Below are 17,689 nucleotides of genomic sequence, written 5' to 3' on the forward strand. Positions count from 1 at the left end.
AGCAAGATATACGTTTTTATTTTAGCTTACTGCAAACTTCGAACCAGAAGTCACGATTGCTACCATAAGACAGAAAAAGAAGTCTTTTTCTTTCTGTCTTGTATCTGTCTTCAATTAAAAATTGGTGAAGTTTATTATTTAAAAAAAAACATACGGTACATTTAAAAAAAACATACGGTCGAATTGAGAAAAGTCTTCCTTTTATGAAGTTGGTTAAAAAAATACACATTTAACAGCATTTAGACAATCTCTAGAATTCTAAATCAGTTATTTGAAGCTCGTTTTTCCCGAAGTAATAATACTCTAAGTTTTATTAGCATTTTTAATAGATAAATAAAAAAAACAATCGTGCATCTTGTAAACCTTGAGTTGAGAGTTTCGCTCATATTATTTGTTACAAGGCCGGCAATTCACGCACGTTGCAAGCAATCTTCAACAATTTTATGCAAATTTTGTAGCTTTATTGACTAAATTCAATTCAAAATCTGAATGGTGTTCACATCATGTCGGTTTTGTCCACGTTGTTGCAACATTTTGTGTAAATAGATAATTTAAGACAAAGAATTGAATAGAATAAATGTAAGAAAATCCTTGAATGGGTTGCAACTATTGTAAACTTAGAATCTTTTAGGTTGTCGTTAATGAATGATATCTTTGTATAATATTCATCTGCATATTGCAAAATATTCATCTGCATATAATCGTGTTATCACGTTTAATGACAACAGGGCAAATCATGGGAACGCAATAATCTGATGTTTTGAAGGTGGCACAACCTTTTGTGGTTCGACTTCGACGGTACCGCCTCCACACTAATTTCTGCATAAAAAACACTCCTCGTGTTAAGCCCTGCTGTCCCCTCTCATGGGAGTGGTCATATGAGAGGTCGCTATCCGATGTCGTTTGTACGGTGCCCTAGGACGAAGCTTGAAAGGAGGAGTTTTAGTGGGTTGGTCTCCCTTAAGGAGGTCCTTTCAAGAGCCCCACACTACCAAGGTACCGTCGTCGCGGCCTGGGCGTGCTAGGATGCATTCTCTCTCCTCCTTCCAGAAAGGGTTAGCCCATTTTTCCACCTATTCATCTGGGCGCCAAAAAAAGCCCTGCTGTATTCCGGTTCGAAGGATGTGGTAAGGTAGACATACTTTTCCGAGGTATTTCAGCTTAGTCCTCAGGAGTGGTGACCTTTGTGGCCGACCTCAGAAAGGAATCTAATCTTATTTCGAATTAATTACATATGTCCATGGGCGGCATTAGCCACTTATCATCAGATGGACTGCATGCTCGTCTGCTACTCCAATACTATATACAAAAAAGGTAGCTTATAATTACGTTAAAGGTCACTTAATGCCAAGTCGAACGACATAAGAAAGGTCATGTTGGTCAATTTCGATTGTGTAAAGCGCGGGAGATGCTAACCTTGTATTTATTTACTTCAACATCAAGCTTCTCCGGTTACACGGTTACTGGTTTTTTGAATTACGCAGGAACTCTATATTTTGTCAAGTTGTTATTATGATAAATGCATCTCCTGTAGTCTGATTTATCTACACTAATATTATAAAGAGGAAAACTTTGTTTGTTTGTTTGTTTGTTTGTAATGAATAGGCTCAAAAACTACTAGACCGATTTTAAAAATTATTTCACCATTCGAAAGCTACATTATCTACGAGTAACATAGGCTATATTTTATATGAAATATATTTGATAAATAGATTTTGAGTCGGTACAAAGTTTGCTGGGTCAGCTAGTAGGTAAATAAACAAAGACATTACTTTGTGTAATGTAGGAATAGGTAAGCATAATATCAACTTAAGTTTGGTGGTGGACTAAGGTTACTATGCTCTTTGGCGGACTGCTATGAAATCCGTTTTATGTACCTACGCTTCTGTGCTTTGGAAAGCAAATTAAATCATCAGCTTCGGTTGTTATGATTATGGATGTTCATAAACCTTGTGAGAGGCCTAATGGAGTTTGGAGAAATGCGATGCCACCAACTCAAGTCTTCTTAAAAACTCGTCCGGAAAAAACCCGTTGCCAATAATGGGGTTTAAAAATGATTTAAGCCACGTATTGAAATTATGTAGTAAGTCCCTAAGTTATCTACGAAAGTTGTGATCAGAGGAAATCTTTAGTCTATTTTTAACCGACTTCCCAAAGGAAGAGAGGTTATCTATTCGTCGCCTATTTTTTTTTTACTTTAGTCTTTCATTATTTTTATGTCTATAATAATCTCATTTCTTAAACGTTAGTATGTTTTACAGGCATTTTGAAGATAACCACTTAAAATATTGAACTAGTGATTACTTAATTGTATCCAAAGCTTCGAAGAGCTTAATTGGTTTTGAACCAAACTTTCACTTTTATAGTTAATTGTATCAGGCGTTACTTTGCGGAAATCCATGCTATTAAGTTAAGATTAAAACTACTTCGCAACAATCCGCTACAAATATGTATGATGGTATATATTTTAAACCATGCAGTATGTACCACCCTCCCTCCCTCAAAGGATGCATGCAGATGCAAAAATTAAAAATATACACCACCATACATACCACCACCAACACGTGTTTCGCTCCAAAACGGAGCATCATCAGGGTAAGTTGACTCTACGACGGTTAATCGCTAAGTGACGCTGTCAACCTAATGCATGCCCTTTATAATGGTATCCAACCCTCCCCTCCACAATGAAATGTAAACAACTGATGACAGTTGTGTGATAATAAGGTTATAGATTAATTATTCGCATTAAATCTGCGAATAATCATCTGTTTACTGATTGTTGGTAAAAATATGAAGTAAAGGAGAGCTGGACACATTAATTTGTTCATTCAGCAGTGTAATCCTACTGTTGTTATTGTGCTTAATAATCTCCCGTTGTTCTAATATATTAAGTCTACAGCCCTTGTCACCCGTGTGTAAAATTTCATACGTATGGTTACTTGGCACATTATGGCCCGCGTCTATTAGATGTTTAGCGAAATTTGACTTGTCTGCGTGACCACTTGTATACGCGGCTAGATGTTCGCGATAACGAATATTAAAATTTCTCCCAGTTTGACCGACGTAAACGCCATTGCAATCAGAACAAACAATTTTGTAGACGCCTGATTGTTCATGTCTACCTCTTTTTTCTTTACAGTTACAGATGGATTTAATATTATTGTTTGTTCTGAAGGCAACGCTGATGTTATGACGGCGAAGTGTTTTAGCAATACGCTCTGAAATAGGACCGAGATAAGTCAAACTGGATCTATACTTAAGAGGAACCACATCCCTTGGTGCCGCATACAATTGATCACGCACCATCAAACTTCGCTTCTTACGGATAAGATTATCCACCATCCCCCTACTATACCCATTGGCAACCGCAATATAATATATGGTATTTAATTCAGATCTATAATTTTCTTGTGCTAATGGAATAGATAGTAATCTATTTATATAACAGTGAAACGCTGCTAGTTTATGTTGCCATGGGTGGCAAGAGGATGCCGGAATTACCGTATCCGTATGTGTCGGTTTGCGGAAAATTCCAAAGACATGTTTATTGTTGATTCTACTAATTGTAAGATCTAAAAAATTTAAAGAATAATTTTGCTCAACTTCTAATTTAAATTTAATTTTAGGGTGAATTTTATTTAACTTATTAACAAATATATCCAGTTGTCTGTTGGTCCCCGTCCAGCATATAATTATATCGTCAACATATCTGTAATAGTATAAAATATGTTGATGGTTTAAAATATTCTTATTTTCGTAATTATCCATAAAAATATCTGCCATCAATGGGCTCAAAGGAGAACCCATTGCTAAACCTTCGCGTTGTGAATAAAATTGATTATTAAATCTGAAATAATTTTGATTCATACATAAGGTAGTGAGTTTAATAAGATCATCTTTTTCCCCCGGGTGTAATTTTGATTTATCGAATAGGTCGGATAGTATATTTATGGACTCAGAATGGGGGACATTGGTAAATAGATTTTCGACATCTAAAGAAATTAATTTGGATCTATATGGTAAAGTTAAATCTTTAATTTTACTTACTAAATGGAGACTATTTTTAATTCAATTATCAAAAACAAGACATCTTTTTCTCCCAGGTTTGGTTTAAAAAATAGTCTCCATTTAGTAAGTAAAATTAAAGATTTAACTTTACCATATAGATCCAAATTAATTTCTTTAGATGTCGAAAATCTATTTACCAATGTCCCCCATTCTGAGTCCATAAATATACTATCCGACCTATTCGATAAATCAAAATTACACCCGGGGGAAAAAGATGATCTTATTAAACTCACTACCTTATGTATGAATCAAAATTATTTCAGATTTAATAATCAATTTTATTCACAACGCGAAGGTTTAGCAATGGGTTCTCCTTTGAGCCCATTGATGGCAGATATTTTTATGGATAATTACGAAAATAAGAATATTTTAAACCATCAACATATTTTATACTATTACAGATATGTTGACGATATAATTATATGCTGGACGGGGACCAACAGACAACTGGATATATTTGTTAATAAGTTAAATAAAATTCACCCTAAAATTAAATTTAAATTAGAAGTTGAGCAAAATTATTCTTTAAATTTTTTAGATCTTACAATTAGTAGAATCAACAATAAACATGTCTTTGGAATTTTCCGCAAACCGACACATACGGATACGGTAATTCCGGCATCCTCTTGCCACCCATGGCAACATAAACTAGCAGCGTTTCACTGTTATATAAATAGATTACTATCTATTCCATTAGCACAAGAAAATTATAGATCTGAATTAAATACCATATATTATATTGCGGTTGCCAATGGGTATAGTAGGGGGATGGTGGATAATCTTATCCGTAAGAAGCGAAGTTTGATGGTGCGTGATCAATTGTATGCGGCACCAAGGGATGTGGTTCCTCTTAAGTATAGATCCAGTTTGACTTATCTCGGTCCTATTTCAGAGCGTATTGCTAAAACACTTCGCCGTCATAACATCAGCGTTGCCTTCAGAACAAACAATAATATTAAATCCATCTGTAACTGTAAAGAAAAAAGAGGTAGACATGAACAATCAGGCGTCTACAAAATTGTTTGTTCTGATTGCAATGGCGTTTACGTCGGTCAAACTGGGAGAAATTTTAATATTCGTTATCGCGAACATCTAGCCGCGTATACAAGTGGTCATGCAGACAAGTCAAATTTCGCTAAACATCTAATAGACGCGGGCCATAATGTGCCAAGTAACCATACGTATGAAATTTTACACACGGGTGACAAGGGCTGTAGACTTAATATATTAGAACAACGGGAGATTATTAAGCACAATAACAACAGTAGGATTACACTGCTGAATGAACAAATTAATGTGTCCAGCTCTCCTTTACTTCATATTTTTACCAACAATCAGTAAACAGATGATTATTCGCAGATTTAATGCGAATAATTAATCTATAACCTTATTATCACACAACTGTCATCAGTTGTTTACATTTCATTGTGGAGGGGAGGGTTGGATACCATTATAAAGGGCATGCATTAGGTTGACAGCGTCACTTAGCGATTAACCGTCGTAGAGTCAACTTACCCTGATGATGCTCCGTTTTGGAGCGAAACACGTGTTGGTGGTGGTATGTATGGTGGTGTATATTTTTAATTTTTGCATCTGCATGCATCCTTTGAGGGAGGGAGGGTGGTACATACTGCATGGTTTAAAATATATACCATCATACATATTTGTAGCGGATTGTTGCGAAGTAGTTTTAATCTTAACTTAATTTCACTTTTATGATTGATAGGTAGATAAATTACATAGTCATTGTGGTAGATTTCAGCTAATAATATCTAAAAAGTACAAAAATAAGTTTGTCCATAAACACTTTTATGTAACGTAAGTATATACTTCTGAGAGAATGTGCGGTTATAACATAGGTATTATTATGTACAAAACGTAAGATTTATGTTATTAAAAACAGATAATACAAAATGAACAAGTCAGAAATGAAATGTTATATAAAATGTTCAGTATAGGTAATGTATTTGTCCCTCTAAAGGATGGTAGACTATGGTGCACCATCGTTAACTTTAGAAGGTGGTAGAACCCTTTATGGTTCAACTCCGGCGGCACCACCGCCACACCTATTTCTGCCTCATAACAGCAGTGTTAAGCGCTCCTGTGTTCTGGTTTGAAGGGTGTGGTAAGGGAGACATACTTTTCCGAGGCGTGCCAGCTTAGTCCTGAAGGGTAGGGGCTCATCTATCTGGGGTTGATTACAGATGTCCATGGGCGGCAGTAGCCACTTACCATCAGGTGGACTGCATGCTCGTCTGCTACTCCTATATTATAAAAAAAACTATTTATTATCATTGTAGCGCTACTGTGTTTTGGTTGAAAGCACTAATTATTTTTTTCATGGCGTTTCTTATTATTAGTCTACAATAACACATAAATAATAACAAATAAATACATAATTCGGTTTTATTAAATTTGGTCGTGATTTTTGTGCAGTTTAAAAGACTTCTTGAAAACTAAAATTACCTTATTATTAAAAAAGGTCGCTATTGACTAAGTCGACATACATTTACTAATTGTACCTTTAAGTCATAGATAAGTAAAGATTACTCACTCCTAACAAGAAAATGTACCCAGTTTTGAGAATTGAAATAGTTGCGTAAAAAAATTTTGCCACGTCTCCGTGTTAAAATGTCCCTAAAATATTTGAAATAATAATTTATTTATTACGTAAATTACGCAGTATTAGTTGTTTTTTCGTGAATTTTCTCTAAGAATGTTTTTATTTGTCAAGAATTCAAAAAAGAACTTCCTAAAATAAGCCGTTTGTGGCTTCATTCAATTTCAAGGCGGCGAAGTATCTTTACTAATCTATGCTTTAAGTAATAAATAACCTTTTAGTTAGAAACCTTTATATTACAGTGAAATATATGACTACTTATACTAACTTATAAGTACGAAACTTATTTAAGCATTGGTAAATCATAGATTAGTAAAGATACTTCGCCGCCTTGAAATTGAATGAAGCCACAAATGGCTTATTTGTAAGTTCTTTTTTTCAATTCTTGACAAATAAAAACATTTTTAGAGAAACTTTACGAATAAATAAGTAATACTTAAATAATTTAAATAGTTATTTTAAATATTTTAGGGACATTTTAGCACGGAGACGTGCAAAACTTTTTTACGCAACTATTTCAATTCTGAAAACTGGGTACATTTGTTAGGAGTGAGTAATCTTTACTTATCTATGGAGTAAATAATCACGGGGCATTGTTCGTTTTTACAAAATCAGAACTCAATTACATTATGAGTGCAATCACGAAAAAGTACATAATATCCGAACGCCGCTTTTATTGAGGTCGAAGAAAGTTAGAAAAACGGACGCAAGATGACCAATGAGAACCATTCTCGTTCTTGATCCGACCGATAAATCGCGCCAGATCTTTTCGAAAATGGAACGCATGCAATCATTTCCTTCTTTTTTTTCAAGGCCATGATTTTCAAGTAAAAGTCCAATGTTTTTCACAGTTTCCTTAGAAAGTCAACGTTTTTAGTTTTTTTTTTGCTCTTGTGGCCTACTATATTGGTTGAGTCACGTCAGTGTTATACCTACCGACACTCGGCGCGGTGGGTTCCTCGCTCAATCTTAATTTTAGATTTAAACTTTTCTATTAGTGATAAGTTTATTTATTAGTGGTTAAAATATTTACTCTTTGGATTGTTCTCGTGCCGTTTTGGAATTTTGTAGCTGTAACACTTTGGTAATTATGCTTTTTTATTTATTTAAAGGAGTATTATTTAACGATATTTATAAGTTAATAAATAATTGTTTCATGCATCACGAAGCATAATCGTGTAATATTTTATTTATGATTATTATCTCATTGTATTCGAACCAGCAACTGTTTCTTAAACAGTAACAATACATCTAAGAACTTAACCAATCGTCTAGGAAAAAAATACTTAAAAAATATTTCATCAAAATAATAATAACACGATCAAAATCTGTTCAAATATATTCGATGTTTTTAAAAGATAAAGAAGCATGTATAAAATAGTACACCTTTTATTTTATCTTACTTCGGTATTTCCCACACATTGTGTGAAGCCTTATAAAATAGGCAACAATTTTATTTTTTAACAACACAATTATCCTTATTCGTTAAATATCAAGGTTTACCACTTTTACAAACATAAAATGACATTGGTTACCTCGATAAGTTGGAACTTTAAGTTAATAACCCAGTTAATGATTTCCTATGTAATAACTTTTCCCAAAGTAAAATGAACGTCAATAATCAGTCGGTAAATGGTCTAATGTCCGATTAATATTCGAATACATTCAATGTTTTCAGCCAATATTAATAAAATAAAATAAAAAGTTACAGTATAGTATTTTTTCGGAAACACGTAACATTGGTGATAGGATTCGATTTTTGAAAAGCGAAAGTTGTTGTCACGTTGCGGTGGTAATTTAATTTTCGTGTGTGGCGTCATACCATACAACACGTACCTACATGCGTGTTATTTAATCCCTTTATTTCGTAAAATTTCTTGGAAGACATAATAAAATATACTTTTTCTTCTAAAATCTACTCAATGTATTCAATTTTACTAACGAGAAAACTTATTTATGTTTTTGGCATAGATTAATTTTGGTTCCTAATTTAAAAATATTTTTTTTTCATTTTAATTACAAGTCCTAAGTGTTCCAATTTCAAATCCTATCTTATTGTGCTAGAATATTATACCTTTACGATGAACCACTTACCATTATACCATTGCAATGAACAATTTTTACTCTGTGCCAATTCACACAAAGGTCGGAAATTGGGTCTAAACCGTTGCGGTCGAAAGTGAAATCTCGATCTCTCGTTTCATCAGTTAGATTCGGAATGCGCTTTCGTTCTTTCGTGACAGCTTATTTTAAATAATTATAGCAACATGGTCGACGAATTTATGAAATAATATTGTTATTTTCAATTTTAACGTTTAATTATAATAGGTAGGTATATTGTGCCATACACAAAAAAGGACGAAAAAGATAAAAATGCTTTGTGTCCAAGAGGACACAGATCATAAATTTATTTATTAAGATAAGCATAAGAATAAATTTATTTTCAAGTTCTTATTAGTGATCGAAGATTTTCAAATATCATTTACATATTCTAGCCATTTATTTTTCATACACATCACCTAGATCACTTCAGTCTCACATTATTTAACTTAATTATAAGTAATTTTAAAGTTAGTAAGTCGCTATCTACAAAACGTATGTTGTTTATATTTTTCCAATTTAAATATGATATCTTATATATAAATTTCTCGTGTCATAATGTTAGTTACCGTACTCCTCCGAAACGGCTTTACCGATTTTCACCAAATTTTATATGCATATTCAGTAGGTCTGAGAATCGGCTACTATCTATTTTTCTTACCCCTAAGTGATAAGGGTTGTTCACCCTTAACATTTTTTATTTATATGGCAACACGATGTTTGCCGGGTGAGCCGGGTCAGCTAGTAATTTTATAAATTCCATAGTAATAAATCATAGTTTAAAATTTGTTAAGGCTAGTCATTAGTATCATTGCCTAATAGAGCACAGTGTCACCCAAATTAGGCCCAATACAACTATGGTAATATGTATACCCTGCAACAAAGGTTCTTCACAAAACTACTTTCCATACACGTCATAATGACCTTTATATTCATTGACACAGGAGGTACAATGGCTTGCTAATTATTTGGTATAACTACGCAAGTTTAGTATATGGGTGTTGATGGCTTATGAACACACATTCAATGACGAATATGTACATTATGTAATATGTACTTATATACATAGGTACCTTAATTTATATGTATATTTGGGTTTTGTAAATATTGGTCTCAGCATTGGTTTTTCTATATTTGATTTAAGTGATATTAAATTTTTGTGCAATTCCTGAACGAACTCTGAAAACTATTAAAAAAATTCGAACTATTCCTCTTTCAAGCTTCATTAAACGTAGTGGTTATTTTTTTTTTTGGCCTCATTGCGTACGTTACGTTTTAAATAACCTCTTTATTCTTCAATCTGTATGATAATACCTATGGATAATACCCATTAATCTATGGGTAGGTAAAGATTACTCACTCCTAACAAGAAAATGTACCCAGTTTTGAGAATTGAAATAATTGCGTAAAAAGTTTTGCCATGTTTCCGTGCTAAAATGTCCCTAAAATACTTGAAATAATTATTTATTTATTATGTAAATTACGCAGTATTAGTTATTTATTCTTAAATTTTCTCTATAAATGTTTTTATTTGTCAAGAATTCAAAAAAAGAACTTACTTTAATAAGCCATTTGCGGCTTCATTCAATTTTAAGGCGGCGAAGTATCATTACTAATCTATGATGAAAACAAAAAAGTGGAAAATTACTCTGTCATTGTAATTAATGAAGTGGTTAAAATTTACTTCCAAAACACCTTTGTAAAGGAAGTAATTAAACTCAGATATATGTATGGTTGCGGATATAAAAATTTATAACAGTACGGAGATAAAACTTAACAAAAACAAATATTTCCTCAATGCCATTACCACAGATAAGTAATCACATTGTCCTCGGTCGAATCTTATCCAGAAATACTTATCTACCTTTTCAGAAAGGATATCTCTAGTCCTTTGAAATCTAATCCATAAATATCTAGTCTAGATGAGCCTATTGTATTTACAAAAATAGCCTATCAGCTACTAGGATACATAATTATTACGATTCAGATTTTATTTTTCACCATAATCACTAATCTTATAAGTAAAGTAGTTATTAAGAGAGCCTAGTGCTATTGTGTTTTCTGGGGTTATATACTTTCCTTGAGACTTGTTCAACTAACAAAGAGCATCCCTAACACCTGAAATTACCATTCTACCATCCCTAACAACCCCCACAATCGTAGCCAAATCATAGTAAAACCCATAGGCGTATTATTTTCTTAAGGTCATAGATTAGTACAGATTACTCACTCTTAACAAGAAAATGTAAGTACCCAATGACATTTTATTTTGACATTGAAATTGTCACTGTCATCTATTTTCGTGTTTGAAAAATATTAAAAAAATGTAGTTTTTAGATCATTTACGAATGAAACAATATTTGTCCGCACTTTTTCTTCGATTTCTTGTTTTTGCACGTCTGAACTGCACATGTCGGCATTGTTCCGCGTAAATTACACCGTGACAGCCATTAAATGGCTGACACATTTGTCAGCCGTTTAAGACATTTAATGGCTTCCTTCAATTACAAGGCGGTGAGATATCTATACTTATCTATGTTTAAGGTTTAAAACTTAACATATTTTATATTATATGAAACCTTACGCTTGTAATACAATAATGAGGTCCTAACTTAGTCTTAAAGTAAAATGGTTTTCTATCAATTGCAAGTAAGACTTGTATATAGAATAGATTTGGTTACAAATGTCCGTATTAGATTAACTGCTTAGTCGATTCCTACTTTATGTTACGTTACGTTCAGGGGCCCTACTACCATCTTTTAAAAACAATCATACTTCAGGAAAGGTGTATTTCAATATTGCATCAACATTTTTTGTTTTGTACCACGACCTCCTTAAAACAGTTTTGTTTTATTCCTGCCGCGCGATGTAAACTTAAACCCTTATTCATATTTCGCGTATCCATTGTATAAACCAACTGAAATTGTCATATTTCGCTTAAAAAATAAATTTACTGCCAAAAAAAAATGAATAATTTCGACCGACATCATACAAAATTGCTTATTGTAGTATTACAAAAACAATCCTACTTTAACGAGGTCGTGTACGAAATTTATTAAATGTATGACTAAACTATAGATTAGTAAAGATACTTCGCCGCCTTGAAATTGAATGAAGCCACAAACGGCTTATTAGTAAGTTCTTTTTTGAATTCTTGACAAATAAAAACATTTTTAGAGAAAATTTACGAATAAATAACTAATATGTACTGCGTAATTTACATAATAAATTAATAATTATTTCTAATATTTTAGGGACATTTTAGCACGGAGACATAGCAAAACTTTTTACGCAACTATTTCAATTCTCAAAACTGGGTACATTTCCTTGTTAGGAGTGAGTAATCTTTACTAATCTATGGATTAAACTAATATTGTTTTAAGACATTGTAGTAGGCAGTTAATCGAACAGGAAAACATTTTCTAAAACAATAATATTAAAACCAAAAGGTAACAGTTACGAATAACGTCGAGAGAATATCATTGTATGCGCCACAAAGATGTCAACGTATACAGGAAGAAAGTGCCATACGATGTAGTTGAAATGCCACACAATTTTAACCAATATTACTTGGACGTAAGAGCCAGAATTGCGTATCAAGTCTTGGGCCAGATAGCAACCAGTGGGACAGGAAAGGCTATCTAACGATAAGTCGGTTAGTCGGCGAAGTTACTTTATGTAACATTCCTAGCGATAGGTTTTGCAAGCCCTTACCAAGATTGTGGTAATACGCAGTTTTTAAACTATGTTGTAAATGAATATTACGAAAACACTATTTATAGGTATCGATAATTGGAAACTTTCGACCTACGGAATTAAAATTTGTTGTGAATTAATGTTACAATTTACTTACATAATGTAGTGTTGGTCATTTCAAAATAACTTGTTATTTAAGTTTAAACTCTGACTACTTTGAAAGTGGTAGTACCCTTTGTGGTTCGGCTCCGACGGCACCACCTATTTCTGCCTCATAACAACAGTGTCTAATAATAGTGATAGCCTAGCGGTTAAGAAACTCGGCCTCTCGATCGAGGGGTCCGAGGTTCAAGTCCCAGGTACGCACCTCTGATTTTTCAGTTATGTGTGTATTAGAAATTAATTATTACTTGCTAAACGGTGAAGGAAGACATCGTGATGAAACCTGCATACCTGAGAGATATATAAAAAAAATCTCAAAGGTATGTGAAGTCTACCAATACGCACTTGGCCAGCGCGGTGGACTATGGCCTAATCCTTCTCATTATGAGAGGAGACCCGTGTCCGGCAGTAATGGGTTGAGGATGACGAAGAACAACAGTGTTCAGCGTAGTTGTGTTCTGCATTGAAGGTTGTGGTAAAGAAGACTTACTTATTCGAGGTGTTCTAACTTATTCCTCAGGGGTAGCAGCGCATCTGTAGCCGGACTCTGATAGGATTGTAATCTTATCTAGGGTTGATGATAGATGTACACGTAACAGGTGACTTCTTACCATCAAGTAGACTGCGTGCTCGTTTGCTACCTATATTTTATAAGAAAAACTGAACTTTTAATTGTAAAAGCTTAACTTTTGAATAAAAATATTTTAATTTTAAATAAATGTGGTAAAGGACTTATATAAAGCGTTCCAACTTAGTTCTTTCTTCAGCGGACCTCGTCGCCGACCTCATGGTAAGTGGGCACTGCCGCCCATATACATTTTTGTTCAACTCTATATACAAGGTGTTTGGTCATGAACTTGCAATATTCTAAGTATCGATAGAACTACTATTTTAATACACAAATAAACTACATAATTAAGTCCAATCTACTTATCAGACATGTGGCAGCCATTTTGTTTTTTTTTCTTGAAATGTTCTCTACGTTATCCACGTAAAAAAACTATTAAAGTTTAGGCCATATAAGTATAAAAATAGGCTTATTCGGAGGGCAATACTATTGTCTATCGTTTACATTTTGAAAAAATTAGTTGTCTCAATAATAACTTAATAAAAAAAATCCATGTAAAATGTTTAAAAAAAATGATGCAAATAAACTAATTATTGTAAATTACTACAAGATTACCCCGACGATCAATTTATTTTATTCTATTAGATTGACAGGGTTTGACCTAAGCTACAATACGACATTAAATTGACAGTTGTATGTCTATTACTTCTTCCGAGTCTTCTACATGAAGCCAATCATATGCCACCCCTGAGGAGTTAGAGCGCCTTCAAAACTGGCATCTACACCCTTCTACCGAAAAGCAAGAATTTCTTCGCGTTAGAAATATTTATTTACTTTACGAGCATTTATTTATTTACTTTTTGTTCCATTGTAAATCATTATAAGTAACGGTTTTAGTGAAATTTGGTACACGTGTTCACGCGATAGTAATCTTCTCATGCATCTGCAATCTGCTCATAAATCTTGTTTTTAATTGCGAGTAACGAATTAGAGTAACCTATACATTTTATATGTAATTACTAACTATACGTTCCTATACATAATTAAATTATTATGCGTTACTTGTTTTAATACACAATGTTATCCAAAATGGTGATTTTAGTGAAATTATATTATTTTGTGTACGCATTATAGAGAAAGAGCGTAGGTAGAGCCGTTATATACAGATGAGATTTATAATTTTTCTACCAGTTACATTTTTATATAATATAGGAGTTAGGCATAGTAGACGAGCATACAGTCCACCTGATGTTATGTGGTTATTGCCGCCCATGGAAATAAGTAATCAACCCCAGATAATATTAGATTCCTACCTTTGGCCAGACACAGATGCGCTGCTAAGCGCATGAATTAAGCTGGAGAATTTCAGAAGATGTCTTAATCCAGAACACAGCAGCACTTAACACTATTGTTGTGGTGGCGGTGGTGCCGCCGGCGTCTAAATATAGACGGTTCTACCACCCACAAAAATGATTAAGGCTAATTTAAATAATTGGCCAAGTGCGAGTCAGACCACACGGAGGGTTCCGTGCCGCCAAAAGTTTATTTATTTTTTTATTTTTATTTGCCTATAAGTTGAAAATCATTGTATAAGCAAGGAATAGATAGAATACCAATATAACTATAACTTACACTAGGTTACATACAATCCGCTGTTATAAATTTACTCCAGCATCAACTATAGTGTATAGTATAATGTTTTGGATTAAAATCCAAGTATGTCACGGGAATAATGAAGACCCGCAAGATTTCCGAGAGCAACCGGAACGCAGGGAAAGTCTGTGTAGCGGAGCATAATGGGGGCGAGTGACTCACTGGCTACTAGACTACATTCGGAACTGTTTTAATGTTACTTTTTTGAACAACATTGGCGTAACGTGGGTTCGTGCCCGGAGAAGTCGATAAAAAAGCTGTAGTAACTATTAAAGAATTATGAAAACATGAAAAGCTTTAAATTTTGTGTTGTGAAAGTTTATCGTCTTTCAAAGTAAAGTTAAAGTTAAGCAACGTCGGGTATGGTCGGTAGTTGGATGGGTGACCAGACAGACCATCAAAGCCTCGATATGCATTAAATTCTATTGCTGCTATGATAACAGATACTAAAAATAAAAAAAATCAATGAAAATTAGGTGGTACAGAACCCTCCATGTGCGATTCGTCTCGCAATTAACCAATTATTTTTATAATTTACTTTCATATCGGTCCAAATGTAATATGAATTTAAAAAATAGTTCTCAATTTATAATCTAGAATCTTGATTACGAATCGAATTGTTTACTCAGTCCATAAATTGAAAATACAATTAAGCCCTAAGCCTCAGGAAATCAGCGTCGTAACCTGGTATCCAGTAGTGTGCCTGCTATAAATCAGTCTAACGTTCGTACCTCTGTTTTCCTAGTACCATTAAGTGAATATCTTCTATATAAAATTCTCGTGTCACAATGTTAGTAACCGTACTCCTCCGAAACGGCTTTACCGATTTTCACCAAATTTTATATGCATATTCAGTAGGTCTGAGAATCGGCTACTATCTATTTTTCATACCGCTAAGTGATAAGGGTCGTTCACCCTTAACATTTTTTTATTTGTATAGCAACACAACGTTTGCCGGGTCAACTAGTATAATATTATCATCATCAACCCATTACTGTCCCAGTGCTGGGCACGGGTCTCCTCTGAGAATGAGAGGGATTAGGCCATAATACGTGCTGGCCAAGTGCGAATTGGTAGACTTCATATACCTTTGAAAACTTTTTTAAGATTTTTCAGGGATGCAGGTTTCGTCACGATGTTTTCCTTCACCGTTTAAGCTAGTGATAATCAATTTCTTACACGCACATAACATTGAAAACCAGAGGTGATTAAAACCTCGAACCACTCGATCAAGAGGCCGAGTTTTTTAACCACTAGGCTACCACTACTTTATCCAGTAGCGTGCGAGCTATAAATCAGTCTAACGTTCGTACCTCTGTTTTCCTAGTACCATTAGGTGGATATATTGTATAATATTATACTTCGCGCTAAGTATGGGTGCTAATGGGGTATGTTGTATGACAAATAGCATATGCTATTTTGTTTGGATGACACAAGACAATGAGTCAAGACATGACCAATTAGTATTTTGCAATTTATCCTTGTGCAGGTGTCACGGATTTGTGTTTAGAAGGCCTTACGAATAAGCAAATCTAGAGTTATAATTAACACAAGTCTCCTGAAGAAAGGATACCATCGCACTTATTTCTGCCTGATAACAACAGTGTTCAGTGCTGTATTTTGGTTTGATAAGTCTGGTAAGGGAGAGATAATTATACAAGGCAAGATCTAGTAAGAATATTAGAATTTTGTTGTTACTCTTGTGTACTCCGTGATAAGCACAGAGCCGGATTAACCTTAAGGCAGTGTAAGCAACTGCCTAGGGGCCCAAGATCGACAGGGGCCCACTGCAGACTCCGTACTAACACGCAGCCAACCCGCGTTGAGCACGCATAGAGCCTGCGTATGTCTGAACCCGCCCTTAGGACGTCATCCATGCCTATGTCGGGAATTGTATTCAGGAATGTGGGTAGAAGGCAAAAAAAAACATTATTTAGTCAGTCAGAGTAGGTAAAGAAAAGGGGCCCGAAAATTGTATTGCCTACAGGCCCATACAGGGTTAATCCAGCTCTGGATAAGCAAGATTACGAGCGATTACTTATCCATAAGATTTTAGTTGCAGTAACTGTATCCACTCACAGTATAATGTACTAATTAACCAAAAAAATGCAGAACCAGGATTATCAAATGTATCAATGTCTCTGTTTCCACCCCCAGGTAGAAGTCTTAATCCTATCTGGAGTTGATTACAGATGTACATAGGCAGTAGCCACTTACCGTCAGGTGGACTGCGTGCTTGTCTGCTACTATAAAAATACACGTATTTTTATTAAATTTAAAACAAATAGGTATAGTTGCATAAATCATGACTCGCGTTTGCAAATTGCAGCATTGACAATCGATTCGGTTTGTTTGCCAATTCTGTTTACAATTTGCAATTTACAATTTGCACACATTTTGCAATTCCAAACATTTGTTTATGGCGAATGGTTTTCAAGGTTGCTTTAATAGGTTTTACGTCTAAAGCATTCGCAATAGAGTTATAAGATTAAAAAAATATTATCTTTCATATTTTGATAAATAAAATAAAATGTTTATGATAATTAATTAAGTTTTTATAATTATGTTAATTAACATTATAGACTTTACTAGCTGACCCGGCAAACGTTGTGTTGCCATATAAATAAAAAGTGTTAAGGGTGAACAACCCTTATCACTTAGGGGTGTTAAAAATAGATAGTAGCCGATTCTCAGACCTACTGAATATGCATATAAAATTTGATGAAAATCGGTAAAGCCGTTTCGGAGGAGTACGGTAACTAAATGAATGAAATGAAAATAGTTTATTTCTCTCACAAAAAGGTCTTATGTTAAATTGCATG

General features: G+C 34.0%; 1 protein-coding gene across 1 annotated transcript in view; it reads left to right on the plus strand.

Annotated features, from left to right (window-relative positions):
- The first annotated feature begins 7,604 nt into the window (after window positions 1-7,604).
- Window positions 7,605-17,689, plus strand: part of LOC140756761 (retinaldehyde-binding protein 1) — a 33,060-nt gene continuing 22,975 nt past the window's right edge. The window contains exon 1 of the mRNA XM_073092318.1: window positions 7,605-7,772. The gene's annotated coding sequence lies outside the window, so the exon portion shown is untranslated. The remainder of the gene's footprint in view (window positions 7,773-17,689) is intronic.

This window comes from Epargyreus clarus, unplaced genomic scaffold (assembly GCF_041222505.1).
Source record: "Epargyreus clarus isolate Ecla_fem2 unplaced genomic scaffold, WU_Ecla_fem_2.2 ptg000035l, whole genome shotgun sequence".
Classification (NCBI taxonomy): Eukaryota; Metazoa; Arthropoda; class Insecta; order Lepidoptera; family Hesperiidae; genus Epargyreus; species Epargyreus clarus.